The sequence below is a fragment of the Odocoileus virginianus genome, chromosome 3 (assembly GCF_023699985.2).
Source record: "Odocoileus virginianus isolate 20LAN1187 ecotype Illinois chromosome 3, Ovbor_1.2, whole genome shotgun sequence".
NCBI classification, from domain to species: domain Eukaryota; kingdom Metazoa; phylum Chordata; class Mammalia; order Artiodactyla; family Cervidae; genus Odocoileus; species Odocoileus virginianus.
In genome coordinates this window covers 62670564-62694036 of record NC_069676.1, presented here as the reverse complement: position 1 = coordinate 62694036, position 23473 = coordinate 62670564, and positions in this window count along the sequence as shown.

The following is a 23473-nucleotide window of genomic DNA, read 5'->3' as shown; positions in this document are numbered from 1 at the left end:
CGACAAAGGTCCATCTAGTCAAGGCTATGGTTTTTCCAGTAGTCATGTATGGATGTGAGAAGTGGACTATAAAGAAAGCTGAGCATTGAAGAGCTGATGCTTTTGAACTGTCGTGCTGGAGAAGACTCTTGAGAGTCCCTTGGACTGCAAGATCAAACCAGTCTATCCTAAAGGAAATCAGTCCTGAATATTCATTGGAAGGACTGATGCTGAAGCTGAGACTCCAAAACTTTGGCCACCTGATACAAAGAACTGACTCACTGGAAAAGTTCTTAATGCTGGAAAAGATTGAAGGCAGGAGAAGAAGAGGACTACAGAGGATGAGACGGTTGGATGGCATCATTGACTTGATGGACATGAGTTTGGGCAAGCTCCAGGAGTTGGTGATGGACAGGGAAGCCTGGCCTGCTTCAGTCCATGGGGTTGCAAAGTGTTGGACAGGGCTGAGCTACTGAACTGCACAGAATGTCCTCCATGAACTGAAACTTTAAAGCAGCACCAGAGAGATAGATAAACAAGGTTGAGAAGAAAGCACTCTTATTAAAATACTAAAAATTTAATAACCACCGTCAGAACACTGACCTCTAATAAAGCGTATGTCTCATTTATTGAATTATTCCACTTTTACATGTGTGATCAAGCATGAAAGTTGGCTTTTAATTTACTTTACAAGACTTTCTCCATATTCTTCCCCCCAAACTACAGAGTGCCTTATTTAAGCAATAAAATTAGTCAGATTTCACATGATTCAGCACCGTAGGCACACCTAAAGAGCCAATCCAACAAGCAAGATCTTGAGAGTGGTAGAAAGAGAAATAGTCTTCATACCTGTGAGACCCATCATATGCATTAATCCAAAAAAGCAATCTTCTTCAAACCTCTGAAACAAGGTTTAGAATGCATTTCCCAATAAATTTCTGAAAGGCCTAATTGACCATATTAGAATGTAAACACTGTCTCACTTTTTTTTTTTTTTTTTACATTGTAAAAGATTTTGTCTTGATTCAATGGGCACCTGCTTTGAGATTTCAGCTATTGCCATTAGAATCGGCAGATGATACTGGGGTAAGGGCAGTTTCCTGGAACCACACTTTTCCATTATTGTCTGGTCACCAATCTAGATTAAATGGCATGCACAGAATTAAAACAAGATTTGTATATAACTGGAGTCCACCCAAGACTTATCAGATTCTCATATGAGAACATGCACAATACCATATACACAAATTCATCTTGCATCAATTCAGAGTAGGTATAAAAACAATCAAGTGTATCTAGACTGTGAGCTTTGAAGGATCCAATCAAGTAATGCCCCATTCATTTGACAACCTTTTATTCTTTAGATAAAGGAAGTTCGAGGTCCTTGGACAAAATCAAACGCAGGGGATTCTTTATTTTCTGTACAAAACAGTGGTTCTCAATCAAGAGCATTTTATCACTCATTCCCAGGGGACATTTAACAATAGCTACAGACATTTTTTAGTAGTCACAACTAAAGGAAGAGATTATGACAGGCACCTAGTGGACAGAAACAAGAGATAAGACTAAACATCCCACAACACACAAGATTTATAACAACAAAGAATTACTTGATTCAAAATGTCAACAAAGCCAACGTTCAGAAATATTGCTCCAAAGTACCATTTTTGTAATTTTTTCCTTTCACTGTGCAAGTGAACTTCTTAGAACCATTGCTCATAGTCTTTATCTTTGCCTCTTCACTTCCCAATAACACCACATCTCACCTCAGTCTGGACCCAGCTCCCCTCATTCCAGTGAAACAATTGTCTCTGAAGTCTTCAGTGAGCTCCTATCACACAAACCAATAAATCTCTTCCTGTTTGATCACTTTAGGAAACAGTCTCTCCTCTTGCTTCCAGAACCCTGAATTCTCCCAGTTTTCCTTTCCTCTTTCTTCCCTGGCTTACTAGTAAGTTTCATTTTTTTATATCACCATTATGCATTAGAGTTTCATGATTCAGCATTAAACCCTTTCTCTTCACTTTTTCTCAAGGTAACTGTAGTACTTTCCTATTGTTGCTCTAATTACCACAAACTTGGCAGCTTAAACAGTGCACATTTATTATTTTACAGTTTTAGAGATTAGAATTCCAAAATGGGTCTCAGTGGACTAAAATCAAAGTCTTATCAGGGCTACGTTCCTTTCTGAAGATTCTAGGGAGAAATCTACTCGATTGCCTTTTCCAGCTTCAAGAGCTGCCCCTACTCTTTGACTAGAGGCTTCTTCCATTTTAAAAGCCAGTGATGACAGGTCAAAGGCTTCCTCACATCACATCCCTCTGAAACTGACTCTTCTATTGCACTTTTCCACTTTTAAGGACCCTTGTGATTAAGTCCACCTAGATAATCCAGGATAATCTCTACTGAACAATCAGCTGAATAACAACCTTAATTCCATCTGTTATTTTAATTCCCCTTTGTTATGAACCCCTTTGGGCTTCCCTTGTGGTTCAGCTAGTAAAGAATCTGCCTGCAGTGCAGGAGACCTGGGTTCGATCCCTGGGTTGGAAAGATCCCCTGGAGAAGGGAACGGCTACCACTCCAGTATTCTGGCCTGGAGAATTCCATGGACTGTATAGTCCATGGGGTCACAAAGAGTCAGACACAACTGAGTGACTTTCACTTTGTTATGTAAGATAACATGTTCACAGGTTCTGGGAACTACGTCATGTCCATCTTTGAAAGGCCATTATTCTGTCTACCACAGTAATTTCAGTTACTATCTGTTTCTACACAGATGACTCCCAGTTTCATATTTTTATCTCTAACTTAGACTTTTCTTCTCAATGCTAGATCCAAATACTCAAGAGTTCAAGAGGAAACTTCAGTCCCAAACCAAACTCATATCCTTCCTCCCTAAATATGGTCCTTTGCTAGCGTTCCCAGCTTCAGTGAAAGGCATCATCAGCCATTCAGTTACATAGGCTAGAAACCTGGGTGTTGGTCATCCTTACTTCAGTTCAGTCACTCAGTTGTGTCCAACTCTTTGCAAACCCATGAACCACAGCACACCAGGCCTCCCTGTCCATCACCAACTCCCAGAGTTCACCCAAACCCATGTCCATTGAGTCAGTGATGCCATCCAACCAACTCATCCTCTGTCGTCCCCTTCTCCCCCTGCCCTCAATCTTTCCCAGCATCAGGGTCTTTTTAAATGAGTCAGCTCTTTGCATCAGATGGCCAAAGTATGGTCATAAGTATGGTCATCCTTAACAGCTCCTTTTTCTTTACCTCCATTTTCATCCAATTACCAAGTCCATTTACTTTCTAATCATCTCACAAATTCCTCTACTTCTCACTATCTCCACCTCTCCTCCCAACTAGCCTCATTCAAGAAAACTTGAGCTCATTAGAACTACTGGAGACCCTCCTAACTAGTTTACCCTTACCTGCTCTGACCCCCACCAGTGCTTACTCTTCATCTGGCAGAATTTTCTTTTCGGAACTAAATCTGATCAAGTCATCCTTCTGCTTAAATTCTGTAGCAGCTTCCTGTTTTTATAGAGATTTTTTTAAAAAGTACCTGAATACAGCATACCAGGGTTTTCCAAGCCTAATCCCCATATCCCTCTCTAGCCTCACATGGTAGCAGACCACATTGCTTTCCTTCCAGTCTGAGAACGTACCCACCTCTCTCACCTCACAGGACCTTGGCACTCACTGCTCTCTTCCTAGAATATTTCTTGCATTTCTCTCCTGCTATATCTGACTCAAAATTTCACCATCAAGCCTCCTCAGGGAAGCCTTCCCCGCCATCCCTTGCTCAGTCCTTAAAGCACCATGCCTTTCTCTTCTGCAGTCAGAAAAATTGAAATTTTGAAATTTTTTGAGATGATTTAATAGTTCTCTCCCACATTTTAGTATCTGTTCCATGAAAGCAGGACAGTGTCTGTGCTCACTGAATCCCAGAACCTAGCTGAGCTTTAGGCACAATGTTGGCACTCAATAACTATTTATTAAGTGGATAAATGACAATTGTATGTGGAATCTTTAAAAAATGATACAAATTCACAGACTTAAAAAACAAACTTATAGTTACCAAAGGGAAAAGGCTGGGAGGAGGGATAGATTGGGAGTTTGGGCTTGACATATATACACTACTATATTTAAAATGGATTACCAACAAAGACCTACAGTATAGTATAGGGAACTCTGCTCAGTATTCTGTAATAATCTAAATGGGAAAAGAACTTGAAAAAGAATAGATGTATGTATAACTGAATCACTTTTCTGTACACCTGAAAACTAACACAACATTGTTAACAACTATACTCCAATATAAAATAAAAATTTAAATAAATATAAATGACAATGAGTAAGATGTCTAGTACTATAGTCACAGCAATGATTTGCTAGTCATCTCACTGTTCCCTTAACAATGTTTTACTGAATATATGCTTTTTTTCAAACATTGAAAGTGAAGTTGCTCAGTCGTGTCTGACTCTTTGGGATCCCATGAACTGCAGCCTCCCAGGCTCCTCCATCCATGGGATTTTCCAGGCAAGAATACTGGAGTGGGTTGCCATTTCCTTCTCCAGGGGAATCTTCCCGACTCAGGGATTGAACCCGGGTCTCCTGCATTGCAGGCAGACGCTTTACCCTCTAAACCACCAGGGAAGCCCTGACACTATCTTACTTTAATTTTATTTCCTAATTAAAATCTCTAATTGCATGAACACAAGTTTAACAATTGTACTATAAGGTCAAGAGGAAAGAAAAATGCTCTTTTGGCATCCCTCAATTTCTCCTCTAGTTATCATTTTCTTCCCTCGAGATAGATTTGGACCATTCTACTGGAATGTGGCTTGACTCTCTGTCCTCAGCATCACTGGCAACAATTCTCAAAGCTGCCAATGGCAGTTGTGGACACTCATTGGAAATGACAGCAGACTTCAACATGGCATTGACTTGCATGAAGTTTTTCTAATGCTTAAGGAGTTTGGTCATGTGTCAGAGCTGCTCACGTTAAATGATCTATCAGGTGCCATGATCTCCAGAAAGGTCATCTGTCACATTGTAGGCCAGAAGTGTCACCTCTGTTTAATGTGATAGGAAGCCAAACTCCCAAACTAACTGGAGAGAAATTGGCATATGTCACTGCTGGCTGATCAAAAAACTGAGGCTTTCAATTCACACCCACGATTGTGCAAATGAAAGTTCCCCACTTTAACCAGTGCATAAGCTAAATGTTTAACAGAGTCTATGACTTAATGGCCATTGAATTTTAATAGTTACAGTATTATTAGCTTAACATATTCTTACAATGAATATAAAGTAATGCATATAATGAGCTTTATTTGGCCAAGGGTGAAAATCTTTTTGGCGGGGTGGGGGGGTGGGGGGGGTACTGCTGCTGCTAAGTCGCTTCAGTCGTCTCCGATTGTGCAACCCCATAGACGTCAGCCCACCAGGCTCCACTGTCCCTGGGATTCTCCAGGCAAGAACACTGGAGTGGGCTGCCATTTCCTTCTCCAATGCATGAAAGTGCAAAGTGAAAGTGAAGTCACTCAGTTGTGTCCAACTCTTCACGACCCCATGGACTGCAGCCCACCAGGCTCCTCTGCCCATGGGATTTTCCAGGCAAGAGTACTGGAATGGTTGCCAGTGCCTTCTCTGAAGACAGTGGCTACAAAATGAGAATTTTGGAGAGTAGCAAGTGAAAATACTGAGTTTACTAAACAAGAAATAAGGACTTCATGATATTTGTGAGGATCTGGGATGAATCCTAAGTTGGCCAAAGGCAACAAACATCACACCTGGCAAGATCTAGCTGAAAAGAAAAATCACAACATCAATAAATAAATTAGTGAAGTGTCTCTGAAGATAGGGTATATAGACTCTTCAGAAGCACCCTCAAATGGTTATCACTAGGTTAACCAAGACTGGCAAATGTAAGAATTAATTATAAGGGAAAATAATACAATTTAAATATTTGTGCTAAAAAGTGTGTACATGTATTATAACTAATATATTTTTGATATCACAAAATATATCAACTAAGTGGATGGAGGTTTGTGACATTGTTCATCAACTAATGGACAGAGGTTCGTGACACTGTACAGGGGGCAGTGATCAAGACCATCCCCAAGAAAAAGAAATGCAAAAGGCAAAATGGTTGTCTGAGGAGGTCTTACAAACAGCTATGAAAAGAAGAGAAGCAAAAGGCAAAGGAGAAAAGGAAAGATATACCCATTTGAATGCAGATTTTCAAAGAATAGCAAGGAGAGATAAGAAAGACTTCCTCAGTGATCAGTGCAAATAGAGGAAAACAATAGAATGGGAAAGACTAGAGATCTCTTCAAGAAAATTAGAGATACCAAGGGAACATTTCATGCAAAGATGGGCACAAAAAAGGACAGAAATTGTATGTATGGACCTGACAGAAGCAGAAGATATTAAGAAGAGGAGGCAAGAATACACGGAACTATACAAAAAAGATCTTCAGGACCCAGATAATCACTATGGTGTGACCACTCACCTAGAGCCAGACATCCTAGAATGAGAAGTCAAGTGGGTCTTAGGAAGCATTACTACGAACAAAGCTAGTGGAGGTGATGGAATTCCGGTTGAGCTATTTCAGATCCTAAAAGGTGATGCTGTGAAAGTGTTGCACTCAATATGCTAGCAAATTGGGAAAACACAGCAGTGGCCACAGAACTGGAAAAGATCAGTTTTCATCCCAATCCCTAAGAAAGGCAATGCCAAAGAATGTTCAAACTACCACACAACTGCACTCATTTCACATGCTAGCAAAGTAATGCTCAAAATTCTCCAAGCCAGGCTTCAACAGTACATGAACTGAGAACTTCCAGATGTTCAGGCTGGATTTAGAAAAGAGGTCAACGTCTGTTGGATTATCAAAAAAGCAAGAGAGTTCTAGAAATCATCTACTTCTGCTTTAATGACTATGTCAAACTCTTTGACTGTGTGGATCATGACAAACTGTGGAAAATTCTTCAAGAGATGGGAATACCAGACCACTTGACCCACCTCTTGAGAAATCTGTATGCAGGTCAAAAAGCATAGAACTGGACATGGAACAACAGATTGGTTCCAAATAGGGAAAGGAGTACATCAAGGCTGTATATTGTCACTCTGCTTATTTAACTTATATGCAGAGTACATCATGAGAAATGCTGTTCTGGATGAAGCACAAGATGGAATCAAGATTGGCAGGAGAAATATCAATAACTGAGATATGCACATGACACCACCCTTATGGCAAAAAGTGAAGAAGAACTAAAGAGCCTCTTGATGAAAGTGAAAGAGGAGAGTGAAAAAGTTGGCTTAAAACTCAACATTCAGGAAAAGAAAAAGAAAAAAAGAAGAAAAAAAAAGGAAAAAAAGAAAAAGAAACCTCAACATTCAGAAAACTAAGATCATGGCATCTGGTCCCATCACTTCATGGCAAATAGATGGGAAAACAGTGGAAACAGTGACATACTTTATTTTGGGGGGTTTCAAAATCATTGCAGATGGTGACTGCAGCCATGAAGTTAAAAGATTTCCTGCTCCTTAGAAGAAAATTTATGACCAACCTAGACAGCTTAATAAAGCAGAGACATTACTTTGCCATCAAAGGTCCATCTAGTCAAGACTATGGTTTTTCCAGTAGTCATGTATGGATGTGAGAGTTGCACTATAAAGAAAGCTGAGTGCCGAAGAATTGATACTTTTGAACTGTGGTGTTGTAGAAGACTCTTGAGAGTCCCTTGGACTGCAAGGAGATCCAACCAGTCAATCCTAAAGGAGATCAGCCCTGGGTGTTCATGGGAAGGACTGATGTTGAAGCTGAAACTCCAATACTTTGGCCACCTGATGCAAAGAGCTGACTCATTTGAAAAGACCCTGATTCTGGGAAAGATTGAAGGCAGGAGGAGAAGGGGATGCCTGAGGGTGAGATGGTTGGATGGCATCACCAGCTCAATGGACATGAGTTTGTTCGGGAGTTGGTGATGGACAGGGAGGCCTGGTGTGCTGTAGTCCATGGGGTCGCACAGAGTTGGACATGACTGAGCAACTGAACTGACTGAAGTTCTCTCTGAACTTTTGTTCAAAGATATTTAACAGTTAAATTAAGTGGGTGTTTTAAGGTGATATTTCATCATTCATTTGTCATTTGTATTATCTGTGTTTGTTTCCATTTTGTGTGTTTTCCTTTGTGACAGTCCAGGTAATTTTACCAATAGTCTAGAAGGCTGTTAAGATTCCTATAGCCAAGATATAGGTTGCATCTCTTAGAGAACTCACAAGTGTGTAGTGTTTAAATAGACTAGAGTCTGCAAAGGACTCAAAACCCCTTCCCCATTAGACAAGAACTTGGAAAGACAAAGCTGTTGAGTCATTTCTCCAAAGCAGTTTGGGAAGTCATGCTAGACTTGCTAGGCCTGCAGTCTACACACTGTTCTGTGTCTTTCCAACATATCATGACACCTCCCAAAGCACTGAATTCTTTGAGGCATGATCAGTCTTATAGTCTTTTCCTCAAGCAGCATGACTGCCTCCTTACACTTAAAAGAGACATTAAGAGACCCTAAGAATGCAAACCATAAAAAAGAACTGATAAATTGATAATGCTATAATTTAGAAGTTTGGCACCATAAAAGACAATATAAACAAAATGAAAGATGATATACAGATGAGAAGACATTAGCATTGGACATAACTGAAAAAGAACTAGTCTCCAGAATATATAAAGAGCTCCTTTAACTCAAAAATAAAATAACAGAAAAAAAAAAGGACTAAGTATGAGAAGCAATTGATAGACCAAGAAACCCAAATGGATAATAGATGAATAAAAATATGTTCAACCACACCAGAGATTGGGAAGATGTAAATTAAAACAACAATGAGATAACATCAAATTGACAGAAAAAGTTAAAGTCTGACACTACCAACTATAAGTAATGTTGCAGAGATACAGGAACTGTGACATATTACTGCATAGTTTAAACTGGTACAATAACTTTGGACAACCAATGACAATATCCAGTAAAGTTTTAAAAAGTTCATATCTTACAAACCAGCAACTTTCTTCTAAATCAGTGTTTTTCAACAAAGAGAGGAATAGTTCACCTATCCAGGGGATACTTGGCAATGCCTGGAGGCAATTTTAGTTGTCACATCTGGGGTTGCAAAGGCAAAGGAGGAGGGAAAGGATACTACTACAATCTAGAGAGGCTAAAGAATTGTTAAACATCCTGCAAAGCACAGGTTATCCCTATGCTCAAAGAGTTATCTGGCTCAAATGTCAGTAGTGCTGAGGTTGGGAAACTGTGGTGGTTGAATGGCCCCCAAAAGATTTGTCTACCTGGAATCTATGAGTATTCTCATAGACTTTCTTTGAGAAAAGATTCTTTGCATATGGAAATAATTTAAGAATCTCAAAATGAGACCTTGGATTATCTAGATGGACCCCAAATCCAATGACAAGTGTCCTTACAAGACACAGACAGAAGAGAGACACAGAGGAGACAGCCATGTGAAGACAGAGGTCAACAGAAGCTGGAGAAGCAAGAAATGGCATCTCTCCTAGAACTTCAGGAGGAAGTGACTGACTCTTGATTTGGGGCTTCTGCCCTACAAAAAGTGTAAGAGGAAAAACATCCGTTGTTTTAAGCCACCCAGTTTGTATTGATTTGCTGTGGTAGCCTGAAGACTAGATATACATTCAAGAGAAATACTTGTATATGTTTTGGAGGAGAAATGTACAAAGTTGTAATTGAAGTTCACTATAACAACAACAACAACAAAAAGTTGAAACAATCTAAATTTTTATCAAGAGGAAATTTAAAGTATATTCACTTAATGGCCTACAGCAGTGTAAAAATGAACAACTTAGAACTGCATGTATCAGCCTGTGTTAATTTCATGATACAATACTGACAGGATAAAAGTCTGTTCAGAAGAATATACAAGGTATGATTATCATTTATATAAGGTTTTAAATCTACAAAACAATATTCTATAATATTTATGGCTATCTAAATCTATGGCAAAAATATAATAATGTGGGTTATAAACACTGATTCCACACTAGCATTATTCCTGTTACAGGTTATGGAGGAAAGAGAGAAGGGGTGTACAGAAAGCTCCTATTTGTTTCTGAAATATTTAATTTCTTTACTTAGAACTGTCTCTTGAAGATTTGACATGATAATAAGATCTGATGAATCTGGGTTTTGGCATCTTGCAGTAGTGTCCATTCTTACCTATTTTAAATCATTTATGAGAAAATTAGTCATTGTTTTTAAGACATGGGAATGTATGCCATGTAAAATAAATCAGAACGATGTTTACAGGTGTCTGGAGAGTAATGAAGAGATAGTGAAACGATGAGGAAACAGAACATAGGTGGGACATTCGATTCAGCACAAAGATGGAGCCTTAATGAGCTGGGCAATCACAGAATAGATGCTTCCCTTTTTAAAGCTTTCTTTAGCAATTCTCTGATACCTCAGTTGGTAAAGAATCCACCTGCAATACAGGAGATCCTGGTTCGATTTCTGGATTGGGAAGATCCCCTGGAGAAGGGATAGGCTACCCACTCCAGTATTCTTGGGCTTCCCTTGTGACTCAGCTGGTAAAAATTCCGCCCCTAATGCGGGAGACCTGGGTTCGATCCCTGGGTTGGGAAGATCCCCCGGAGAAGGGAAAGGCTACCCACTCCAGTATTCTAGCCTGGAGAATTCCATGGACTATTCAGTCCATGGGGTCGCAAAGAGTCAGACACGACTGAGGACTTTCACCTTCACTTTCAGGGATTCTCCCTCCTTTCTGCCTCACTATCTCTCTTCTAGTTCTTCTGTAATTTGATTTGTGTTAAGAACATCCTCCCTAGTTCTTCTTTGGTTCAGAATTGCATCTGTGATAGTTGTAAATGAGAAGGGGGTAAAGGTGTATGGGGAGACTTCAGTCTTGTTGTTTGGATCATCAACAGCCAACTAGGAGACTTATATCTGTGAGTTATACTGTACTAACCACACTTTTCAGATTTGCAGGAATTGCAGCTGTGATATTTTCCAAGGGACTTCTGAGCTCAATAACTTGTGTGCTTCTGGGTTCTGGCTCTGGGGTTCCTGAAGGAAGGCTAGGACAGCAATGCAGATGAATTTTGTGAGCCTAGTTGTGCTTGTGAATATATGCAAAGTCTAACTCCAGTTTGTGATTATCAACTTAGTCAAAGTACACCAAAGCAAGAGTTAGGGAAGATATTTGAGAGGGGGAAAAAAAAAAAACAATAGTAGACTCTGCTTCTAACCTGTGAAGGAAACTAGTAGTTTGGCAATGTTTTGGAAAGAAGAAACATCCTGATTGCTTAAGACCCTAAAATGTCTAGGCTCCTTCCTTTTGTATTTTCTCTTATGACAAAGACTGAATTTGGATAACAGAATGATTGGCTTGAAATAATTAGGAAGAAAGCATCATAATCTGTTCTTTGGGCAAAACAACAACAACAACAACAAATGTTATAAAATGAACTCCTTCACTCATGATTTCTTTACATTAAATGAGGCACTTCCAAATGTGGGATGGAAACATAATGCTATTCTAAGGGGGAACAAAATCCCTGTATTTCCATTTTTACAGCTCATTATCTTTCTTTGTCTACTATATATAAACTGCTCCAAGACTTCAAATTAGGGACTTATTCATAGCATTATTCTTGCTAACCTTGATTTTAACCCCAAAGCTTCTAGACAAGTGCTATTTGGGGGCTTTGCATATAATCTGTTCTTTTCCCAAGATGTACTCACTAGGATAGAAATGTTTATTTATGCAATTATCTATTTACTGTGTTTCCACCTAACTAGTCTGGAAGCTCTATTAGGGACAATAGTGACTGCCTCTTTCACCACTTCATGTGAGTGCCTATCATAGAGTTTGCCCCATAGCAAGTGCTTATGATGGGCTGAATTATGCTCCTCCAAATTTGTATGTTGAAACTAACTTCCTGTGTGACTATATTTGGAGATATGGCCTTTAAGTGGGTAATTAAGGTTAAATGAAGTTCTGATCCAATAGGACTGATGTCCTTGTAAGAAGAGGAATAGATACCAGAGCTTACATTCTCTCTGCATGTTCACAGAATAGATGCCATGTGGGTACACAGTTTGAAGCCAGCTGCCTATAACTCAGCTCACCAGAAACCAACCTGGACGGCACCTTTCTTGGGCATCTAGCCTTCAAAATCATGAGTAAATAAATTTCTGTTGTTTAAGACATCCAGTCTGTGATATTCTGAGCTAATGTATTGCTCAATAAATTCTTAAGAATTAAATGGTGTTGTGCTATTGATGATGATCATAAGAAAATACCAGCTGATAGGATATAAATGCCAAGTGTGTAAAAGTATAAGCTAGTAAACCAATTTTAAATAATCAAGTTTAGTTCCTCCTAAACATACAAAAATAATGCTATCCAAAGCTCAAAGATATTTAAATTACATTTCATAAGAATAGATGCAGAAAAACATATTTCACTCTTGATTGGATTATTTTTTAAGTAAGTAGAAGCTTTCATTTCAGTTTTTAAAACATACTTGACCTTCTTAATCCATTTTGGTAAATTCCATGATTATTAAAAAACAAGTCAAAACATTCATATAATCCTAAAAATGCTAAATAATTTTATGTCCAAAGTACCTTCATTGCCTGAGGACATTTTTCACTTGAACATGGAATTGAAGAGGGATTAAATAATATTTCTTTAGAACACGAGAAATTTCTTCTTGCCCGAATATGTATGTTTTCCCCACTCCACCCTCATCAATATTATGTTTCTCTTATCTTCTCCTCAGTGCCCAAATCATTTGCCTCATTGCACTATCACAATTAGAAATCACAGATTTATTTGTGGATTTCTTAATCTAACTCTCATGAAACAGTAAGCTCATGAGGAAAGAAATTATGTCTATTTTTATCCTAGCACAGTATTCTCTGTAACAAGCACAAGGATCACCATTTAATAGGTAATTAATAAATATTTGTTGAATAAATTAATGCAAGTTAGAGGAATAATTAAAGTTTTATGCTTTTCACTAAACTCCAAGACAAGGTAACCTTTGGCTTCATTTTAACATCTAAAACCAATCCTCCTAAATCAGCTACTTCCAAAGGGCATTTGGAATTATTTGCATACCCTCAGAGTTCTACACTGCAACCACAGGCAACACAGAAGCATTTTCTTTTGTCAGAGCTGAATGAACCCATCAAAGGAAATAAATGTTGCCAAACAATCTTCTAGGTGATTTGTAAAAGAGAGGATAAAACCAGCTTTGCCAAGTGGACCAGTCATTCTCTCTGAATCAGCACTCATCATGGTTGGCTTAGCACTCAGGAACTGTTCTCCATAAGTTCAGAAAACAAATACACTTGCTTGATGAATGTGAATGTGTTTGCTTTTGCAATTCATTCTGACTCACAGTGACTGATGTATGGTGCTAAGGGTCATGATGAAAAATCAAAAAATGTAATCACTGGTGCCTATAATGAGCTTCCCTTAGCTAAGTCCCTTGAAATTGTATCTGAGCAAAGATCTTTTCCAACATGCTCAGGTGACCTAGGTCATTATCCAGTCATTTATATTTTTGAAAAAGCCTTTGAGAAATAAGCTGGGAGGGTTTCATAGTTTTTAAAATCAAGTCCGTCAGGGAACACATTGTGAAAAAGCAAAAGTTCATGACATAAATCTTAATGTTGGTTTAAAGTTTAATAACTCTTTCTATATTCTCATCTTCTAGTCATTTACTGTGTGTATGTAAGAAAGTGCATTATACTCGGAGGGCCTACTAATCAGTGGGGATTAAATTGGGGAGGTACATTAAGGCTTTTAGGCCATTAGGATATCATTTAGTTCATTGGAGAGGTCATTTACTTAAAGCAAGGAGCCAAGGTTCTTCTCAAAGATGAGCCATTTAATCCCAGATCACCCAAATGATCCTGCCCAACGTGCATTTTCCTAGTTTAATTTCCTCTGTAGGTTTTCTTTTATTTGTCCTATTTTATTTCTCCTATTTTATAATCACATTGTCTAATTTAAACTTAATTAAAACTTTCAATTAGGAAAAAAAAAAACCAGATAGTTCTGGATACCTCCCAAGAAACACTTCATTAATGGGAATTCTTTAACAAGCAAAATATCTCACTGTGCAGACTAGATCTAAAGTTAGGGCTTCAAACATCCAATGTGTTGTTTTCAAAGCCTGGGTCATGTTGGCCAGAGATGGCTAACTTCCTCAGGATTAGAGTTGGGAGTCTAACAAAGAGCAGCATCTCTGGCTTGAGGAACTGTGTTCACCTGATGACTGTGATTGACTCAGAAGTGAAGCATGATCTAAATGAAAGCAAATACAGCCAAACCAATTAAATAACTTTTCTTGAACTATTGGGGAAGATGGTCTATCTTCTCTGTGCTTTTCAAGCTGGTAAGTTGTAATTTTGGAGTTTTTAGAAGCATGGAATACCAACAAAGAGGTGAGCACAGCCAAAAAATCCAAGTGACAAATTATTGAAAATGTGATTTTAACACTTGATCCAGCTTTACTTGAAGCAAGCCCTACTACTACACTTTCCAAGTACACAGATATCCCTCCCCTCCCCCCCCAAAAAAAGCCTCTCCCCTTTTATTTTTTCCCTTAGACGTCAAACCTACTGAATCAGAATCTCCATTTTAAGGTTTCTAGATGATCTGCATGCCCAGTAAAGTATTAGGAGCACTACTTTCAGCCCTTCTGGGTTGCATTTTCTCACTTGGAGCTGATATATTCTTACTGAATATAAGTAGGTTCTATTACTATCTCTGTCTTTTATGAAACAGGATACTAAAAAATGTTCAGCTGTGAAAGATCATGCACATAGTAAATGGCAGAACTAGGATCAAAGCTCAGCCCATCTGTCTCCAAAGCTTGTGTCCTTACGTCATGGGCCACACCACAAGGACTCTGTTTACCCCTTAGGAATTCTTATCAAATGAATCCACAGACTGAGAGGAAGGATAGCAGGTTGGAAATTCGAGGAAGAGTTGCAATTCAAGTCCAAAAGTGGTCTGCTGACAGAATTCCTTCTTGATTGGAGAAGGTCAGTTGTTATTCTATTAAAACCTTCAACCGGATTGGATAAAGCCACATTATGAAGAGCAACCTATTTTACTCAAAGCCCACCACACTAAATGTTAAACTCATTCAAAACAACTCAACCAACCAACAACAACAACAACAAAAAATCTTCCCAGAAATATCCAGAATACTGTTTGACCAAATATCTGAACACTGTCCCAGGCAAGTTGACACATAAAATTAATTATCACCATTTTATGGATCGATGGAGGTAACACTTTTATCTCCTTGTGTGGAATCTGGAAGATTCACCCATCGGAGCAAAGAACAATAACTGCTAATCTCTAGGATGAACCTAACTCTCTTGCCCTGGCATAAGTTCATTCTCTAAGGATTTTTATATGCCACTCCAGTTCAGCCTGGAAACTCAGCAGAAGCCAGTCTGGCCACATTTGCTCCTACCAAAGTGAAGAAGAACTAAAGACCCTCTTGATGAAAGTGAAAAAAGAGAGTAAAAAAGTTGGCTTAACATTCAGAAAACTAAGATCATAGCATTCGGTCCCATCACTTCATGGGAAATAGATTGGGAAACAGTGGCTGACTTTATTTTTCTGGGCTCCAAAAGTACTGTAGATGGTGACTGCAGCCATGAAATGAAAAGACGCTTACTTCTTGGAAGGAAAGTTATGACCAACCTAGATAGCATATTAAAAAGCAGAGACATTACTTTGCCAACAAAGGTCCATCTAGTCAAGGCTATGGTTTTTCCAGTGGTCATGTATGGATGTGAGAGTTGGACTGTGAAGAAAGCTGAGTGCCGAAGAATTGATGGTTTTGAACTGTGGTGCTGGAGAAGACTCTTGAGAGTCCCTTGGACTTCAAGGAGATCCAACCAGTCCATCCTAAAGCAGATCAGTCCTGGGTGTTCATTGAAAGGACTGATGCTGAAGCTGAAACTCCAATACTTCGGCCACCTGATGTAAAGAGCTGACTCATTGGAAAAGACCCTGATGCTGGGAGGGATTGGGGGCAGGAGGAGAAGGGAACAACAGGATGAGATGGCTGAATGGCATCACCGACTCCATGGACATGAGTTTTCTCCAACACCACAGTTCAGAAGCATCAATTCTGTGGCACTCAGCTTTCTTCACAGTCCAACTCTCACATCCATACATGACCACTGGAAAAACCATAGCCTTGACTAGATGGACCTTTGTTGGCAAAGTAATGTCTCTGCTTTTTAATATGATATCTAGGTTGGCCATAACTTTCCTTCCAAGGAGTAAGCGTCTTTTCATTTCATGGCTGCAATCACTATCTGCAGTGATTTTGGAGTCCCCAAAAATAAAGTCTGACACTGCTTCCACTGTTTCCCCATCTATTTGCCATGAAGTGATGGGACCAGATGCCATGATCTTTGTTTTCCGAGTGTTGAGCTTTAAGCCAACTTTTTCACTTTCCTCTTTCACTTTCATCAAGAGGCTCTTTAGTTCCTCTTCACTTTCTGCCATAAGGGTGGTGTCATCTGCATATCTGAGGTTATGCATAGATATTTACAATTGTTATGTCTTCTTCTTGGCTTGATCCCTTGATCATTACGTAGTGTCCTTCCTTATCTCTTACAATATTCTTTATTTTAAGGTCTATTTTGTCTGATATGAGGATTGCTACTCCAGCTTTCTTTTGCTTCCCATTTGCAGGGAATATACTTTTCAATCCTTCCACTTTCAGTCTATATGTGTCTTGAGGTCTGGAGTGCAGGTTTCTTGTAGAAAGCATATATATGGGTCTTGTTTTTCTATCCATTCAACCAGTCTGTGTCTTTTGGTCAGAGCATTTAATCCATTTACATTTAAATTTGATATATATGTTCCTATTGCCATTTTCTTTATTGTTTGGAGTTGATTTTGTAGATCTTTTTTCTTCTCTTGTATTTCTTGATTATATAAAGTCCATTTAACATTTGTTGTAAAGCTGGTTTGGTGGTACTGAATTCTCTTAACTTTTGCTTGCCTGAAAAGCTTATTTATCCATCAATTTTGAATGAGATCCTTGCCAGGTACAGTAATCTTGGTTGTAGATTTTTCTCTTTCAGTACTTTAAATACATCCTGCCATCCCCTTCTGGCCTGCAGAGTTTCTGCTGAAAGATCAGCTATTAAGCCGATGGGGTTTCCCTTATATGTTACTTGTTGCTTTTCCCTTGCTGCTTCTAATATTCTTTCTTTGTGTTTAATCTTTGTTAGCTTGATTAGTATGTGTCTTGGCATGTTTCTCCTTGGGTTTATCCTGTATGGAGTTCTGTGTGCCTCTTAGACTTGATTGACTGTTTCCTTTCCCATGATGATGAAATTAACATCTATAATCTCTTCAAAATTTTTCTCATACCCTTTCTTTTTCTCTTCTGGGACCCCTATAATTCGAATGCTGGTGCATCTGATATCCTCCCAGAGGTCTCTGAGACTATCCGCAGTTCTTTTCATTCTTTTTACTTTATTCTGCTCTTCAGAAGTTATTTCCACCATTTCATCTTCCAGCTCATTGATTCGTTCGTCTGCTTCAGATATTCTGCTATTGATTCCTTCTAGAGTATTTTTAATTTCAGTAATTGTGTTGTTTGTCTCTGTATGTTTATTCTTTCATTCTTCTAGGTCTTTGTTAATTGATTCTTGCATTTTCTCCATTTTGTTTTCAAGGTTTCTGATCATCTTTACTAGCATTATTCTGAATTCTTTTTCAGATCGTTTGCTATTTCTCCCTTCATTTATTTGGATTTCTGTGTTTCTAGTTTGCTCTTTCATTTGTATAGTATTTCTCTGCCTGTTCATTTTTTTTTTCAACTTACTGTGTTTGAGGTCTCCTTTACCCAGAATTTAAGGTTGAATTCTTTCTTCCTTTTGGTTTCTGCCCTCCTAAGGTTGGTCCAGTGGTTTGTATAAGCTTTGTATAGGGTGGGATTTGTGCTGAGTTTTTTGTTGTTGTTGCTTGTTTGTTTGTTTGTTTTTCCTCTGATCAACAAGGCTGAGTGAGGTGGTAATCCTGTCTGCTGATGATTGGGCTTAAATTTAGTTTTGCTTATTGTTTAGATGAGGCATCCTGCACAGGGTTCTACTGGTGGTTGGGTGATGCCGGCTCTTCTATTCAAGTGGTTTCCTTTGTGTGAGTTCTCACTATCTGATACTCCCTAGGGTTAGTTCTCTGGTAGTCTAGGGTGTTGGAGTCAGTATTCACACTCCAAAAGCTCAGGGCTTGATCTCTGATCGGAAACGAAGACTCCACAAGTGGGTTATTATGGCATTAAGTGAGATTAAAACAAATATCCAAAAATATGAAACCAAAGATGAACCCCAGACAAATGGCAGTTATAAAATCAGGCAAATAATAACTAAAATAATGGAATATACACATATACATATATACCCATAAGCAAAGCCAAAACAGTCCAACAAAAATAAAGTACAGTAGCTTGACCTGGCAAACAAAGGAAATTAAAAATTATATTTACCAGTTAAGAACAAAGCTAACTAAAGCACAAACTGGAAAACAAAACTAAAGCAAGGTACCAAGTGGGAAATAAAGCAATGAAAACAAAACTAACAAATATGTTGAGAGGAAAGGAAAGAAAGAATAGTTATGCAAAGTTAAATACACATAGATGAAGATTTATATACATTAAAGGTTAGCTGCAAGGGGAAAAGAACAGTAAGCAAGGTGAACAAAGGCATAAATGTAGAAAAAATATAATAGGTTTAAAAAATTAAAAATTAAAATTTTAAAAAGAGAAAATTTTAAAAAGGAAGAAGAAAGAAAAAAAAGAAAACTCCACAAAACTCCAAAAGCCCAACGTAGAGGCAGAGGTTTATGACAACAATAAAAAGTATGACTGAATATACCCATATACACCCATAAGCAAAATCAAAACAGTCCAACAAAAATAAAGTACAATAGATTGACCCAGCAAACAAAGGAAACCAAAAATTATATCTACCAGTTAACAACAAAACCAAGTAAAGCACAAACTGGAAAACAAAACTAAAGCAAGGTCCCAAGTGGGGAATAAAGCAGTGAAAACAAAACTAACAAATATGTTGAGAGGCAAGAAAAGAGAGAAAAGAAAGAAAGAAAATATATGCAAAGTTAAATAGAGGTAGATAAAGAAGATTTATCTACATTAAAGATTAACTGCAAGGGAAAAGAACAGAGGGAAAAGCAAACAAAGGAATAAATGTATAAAAAATAATAGGTTTGAAAAATTAAAATTAAAAAAAAAAAGAAAAAAAAGAAGGGAAACTCCACAGAACTGCAAAAGCCCAACATAAAGGCAGAGTTTTGTAACAACGATAAAGAACTGTGACTGAGAAAAAAAGAAAAAGAAGCTCAAAAGCTTAATTAGATTTCACAGTACCAATAAAATTGACAACTACAACGGTGGCAGGGGGGGTGGGTGTGCGGAGAGAAAAAAAAAATCCCAAAGAATCTATAGAACAAGTCAAAACATAAGAGTAATAAATGTTTTCCTTGAGTCGCCGCTGTCAGTCTTCCTCACTGGGAGTCACAGTCCACCTCACGTCCCCAGGATGCTCTCCAGCACTGTGCTGATCTCTGGACCTGCTGCGGGGGCAGCTCAGATTCTAATCCGCTCCTAAGCCTCTGTTCTTGCCTCCAATGTCCACAGTTATCAGAACTAGTGCGTTTAGTGTGTTTTCTGTCGTGGGAGCTCTCAGTGTCCTTGTGTATATTCCATATACACAGACACAGAGTCTGCCTAGTTGATCGTGTGGATTTAATCTGCAGCTTGTGCAGCTGGTGGGAAGGTTTGGGGTCTTCTTCCTTAGCCACACTGTCCCTGGGTTTCAATTGTGGTTTTACTTCCACCTCTGCATGTGGGTTGTCCACTGGGGTTTGCTCCTGAGGCTGCCATGAGGACTTGGGTTTGCCCCTGTGAGCGCCAGGCGTGGAGGCGGTGCAGCTTCTTGGGTTGCAGGGGTTCTGGCAGCACCAGGTACTCAGGGGAGTTGGTGGCTATGGCAGCAGGAAATGTAATGTTCTAGAAGGGTATGGCAACCAGTATTGGCCCATACGCTCCAGTATTCTTGCCTGGAGAACCCTCCTCCCCACCGACAGAGAAGCCTGGCAGGCCACAGGGTCGCAAAGAGTTGGACACGACCGAAGAGACCCTGTGGGCATAGACGCAAGGTTTTTTGTGCCTGTGGCAGCTCTGCCCCAGTGAGAGTTGAGTGTGAAGGTGGCACAGCTGCTTGGCTTGTGGGGCCCGTGGGGGCACCACGCGTGCAGGGACACGGACTGCCTCCGGCGCAGGAGTTACGGCCCTGTCAGTCTTTCTACAAACCTATTGTAGCTGGCGATCAGGAGGCCTCTTTAGCCAGTCTCTCTCCGTAGCTCTGCCTGTTCAGGCACTTGGAGGGCTCCCTTGCCTGGGATCCTTCTCTGTTGTTCGGTGCATGAGACACATAGAGGGGCCCCCAGGCGGGGGTCCTACTCTGTAGATCAGCGCATCAGGCACTTACAGGGGCACCCCGGGTGGGGTCCTACTCTGTAGATCAGCGCATCAGGCACTTACAGGGGCACCCCGGGTGGGGTCCTACTCTGTAGATCAGCGCATCAGGCACTTACAGGGGCACCCCGGGTGGGGTCCTACTCTGTAGATCAGCGCATCAGGCACTTACAGGGGCACCCCGGGTGGGGTCCTACTCTGTAGCCCAGTGCCTCAGGTGTTTAATGGTCCAGCCTCTATTGTTCAGCTGCTGATACTGGCGCCTGAAGAGAGAGGTTATGGTGATGACTCCACCCCCTACGCGTGACTCAATAGTAATGTCTTGCTTCCATGTCTGCCTGACTTTCCTCCACAGGCATTTCCCACCACAATCCCTCCCTCACATCCCCTCAATGCATCTCTCCACAGTCAACAGCAGCCCTTGCCCTGGGATTGCTCCAAAATCCCTAAACTCCGGCTCCCAGCTGCTGCCCCTTCCAGGAGACCCATATTCCTGCCCAGCATATGTATGGCTGTGGCAAGGACTGTCTGATTCTCATTCCATTTAGGCTGCCACAGATCAGCTGTTCCACTCTCAGCCTTAAATGTTTCTCCTCTGACTCAGACAATTGCCCCAATGTGGGGATCAGACCCCTGCCTCAGTTCTCCCACCCACTGAAGGCTGGTCCAGTCCTACTAATATTCTGGTTTTTCCCCCTAGTTCCTTTGTCCTACTGAGTTTTGCATGGTTCTATATATTCTTTTCCACTGGTCAGGTACTCCTGTCCATTCTCAGCTGGTGTTCTGCATGCACTTCTGTGTCTAAAGGTGTTTTCCTGATGTATCCATGGAGAGAGATGTACTCCACACCCACCTAGTCCTCTGCCATCTTCTGCCTTCCTTCTTTAACAGCACTGGTTGCTTTGTGGTTTGGATGTCACATATTTCAAAGAAATATTTGGGTTTCTCTGGATTATGCTTTAGCTTGGTTTAATGCAAGCAAGTCTGTCTTCATGTTTTTGGAATAAAATCCACAATATTCATATTTATACTAACACCTTTAAATTTTTTCTGTTTTTCTTTCTATAGTATTTTTCCATATTTGCCCTAATAGTTGTTCCATTTTCCAATTAGACAATAGTTGTTCTATTTTCCAATTAGACACACCTTGGGGTACCTATAGGTTACCATATCCAGAAGATATAATTCCTAGTGTAGAAGGCGCCCTTGACTTACTGGGATGCTGGTCCCTCCTGATTTATCACATGCATCGCCTGTTTTATCAGAAGTCATGGGGTTTTAGGCCCACTGTCTCTGATATAGAGCAAAGCTCAGACAGCAGCATGCCAGACGGGCATAATGTTACCTATGATTGTGTCTTCTAGGCCCTGGATACCATTTAGTCATATACAATAGGAGCTGCAAGTATGACCTCTATAAGGAACTGGGTAGGGAGGTTGGGCAGGGGAGGGGGTGTTGGTTAGCTGTTTCCCTGAAGAACACCCTGAGTGCACAGTATATGGCCCATGGTCAATTTCAGGTAACACCAAATGAAGAGTAAGTTCACTTAATTACAAATTGGCCCAGTCTTTTCTTCCACATATTTGAAGGGAAATACACTTCCCTCAGTAGAAAGGATCAAGTAGAAGCTCTGTACACCAGGAGCTATCCTAGGGAGATAAAGGAGTGAGGGAAGAGGGGGCACTCTACTAAAGGTCAATGGCAGGATTTATATTAGGCTTTCTGGACTTGGAGTGTCAGCACCAAGAAGAAGCAGGCACGAACTTCACCTCAAGATCCTGCTAGAATACTCTTGGAAAGCAGAGAAGCAATTGAATTCCTCACCTTTTCACAGTTCAGTACATCATAAGGACACAGTCCCCAAGAAGTGAATTTTTAAAACTTAAAAATCTCAAGTCATTCCATCACCTTAAACCCTCAAAGACTTCTAACTGCCCTTAGGATTAACAATAAAACTAGCAAGGTCAAAGAAAGCCCTCGTTGCCCAGAGTGGGGGCTACTCTTACATGTGTGTACTCCTCGTTGCTGCGGCTTCTCTTGCTGTGAGCACTGGCTCTGAGGTCTCAGGCTGCAGCAGGTGTGGCACGTGGGTTCAGTAGTTTTGGCTCCCAGGCTCTAGCGCACAGGCTCAGTAGTTGGTGCACAGGCTCAGTTGTTCGGCAGCATGTGGGATCTTCCTAGATCAGGGATCAAACTCGTGTCTTTTGCACTGACAGGTGGACTCTACCACTGAGCCACCAGGGAAGCCCCTGGCAGGCAGATTCTTAACCACTGGACCACCAGGGAAGCTCCCATAAAATTCAATTAGTCAAAAGCCCTGGTGGTACTAAATAACATGAGATGCATCTTCGTGCAACACTACAAGCAAGTCATCACTGGGATCTATTATGTGGCACTATCATTAATGATGTAATGATTATGATGATGATGATGACAATGACATCACAATTATTTCCTGAGCACCAGTCCTTTCTAATCCTAGGACAATGCTTTTCTTTTATAGATAAGGAAAATAAGACTTGTAATTTGCTGAAGTTCACTCAGTAAATAAGGGCAAGTGTAGAATTTTAATCCAGTCATCCATGTGGTTCCTAAATGTGGTCAGAGAACCACAAACCTGAGAATTACCTGTGTTTATTTAAAACACAGGCTTCTGATACATGCCTTACAAAGACTGAAATTAGAATCTCTCTGAGTGGGGTCCATTACGTTTCCCCTTAATGCACTTTAATATTTCAAAAGGGTCACCAAACTGCACTCTTTCCATAAATTGTCTCAAAGCTATTGCCTCAGTTTGTTAAGCTCTCGCTGCTTGCCATATCCTTAAAAATGGACCTATGACCACTCTGAAAGGGATAATCTCCCCTTATGTTAGCTCCTAGA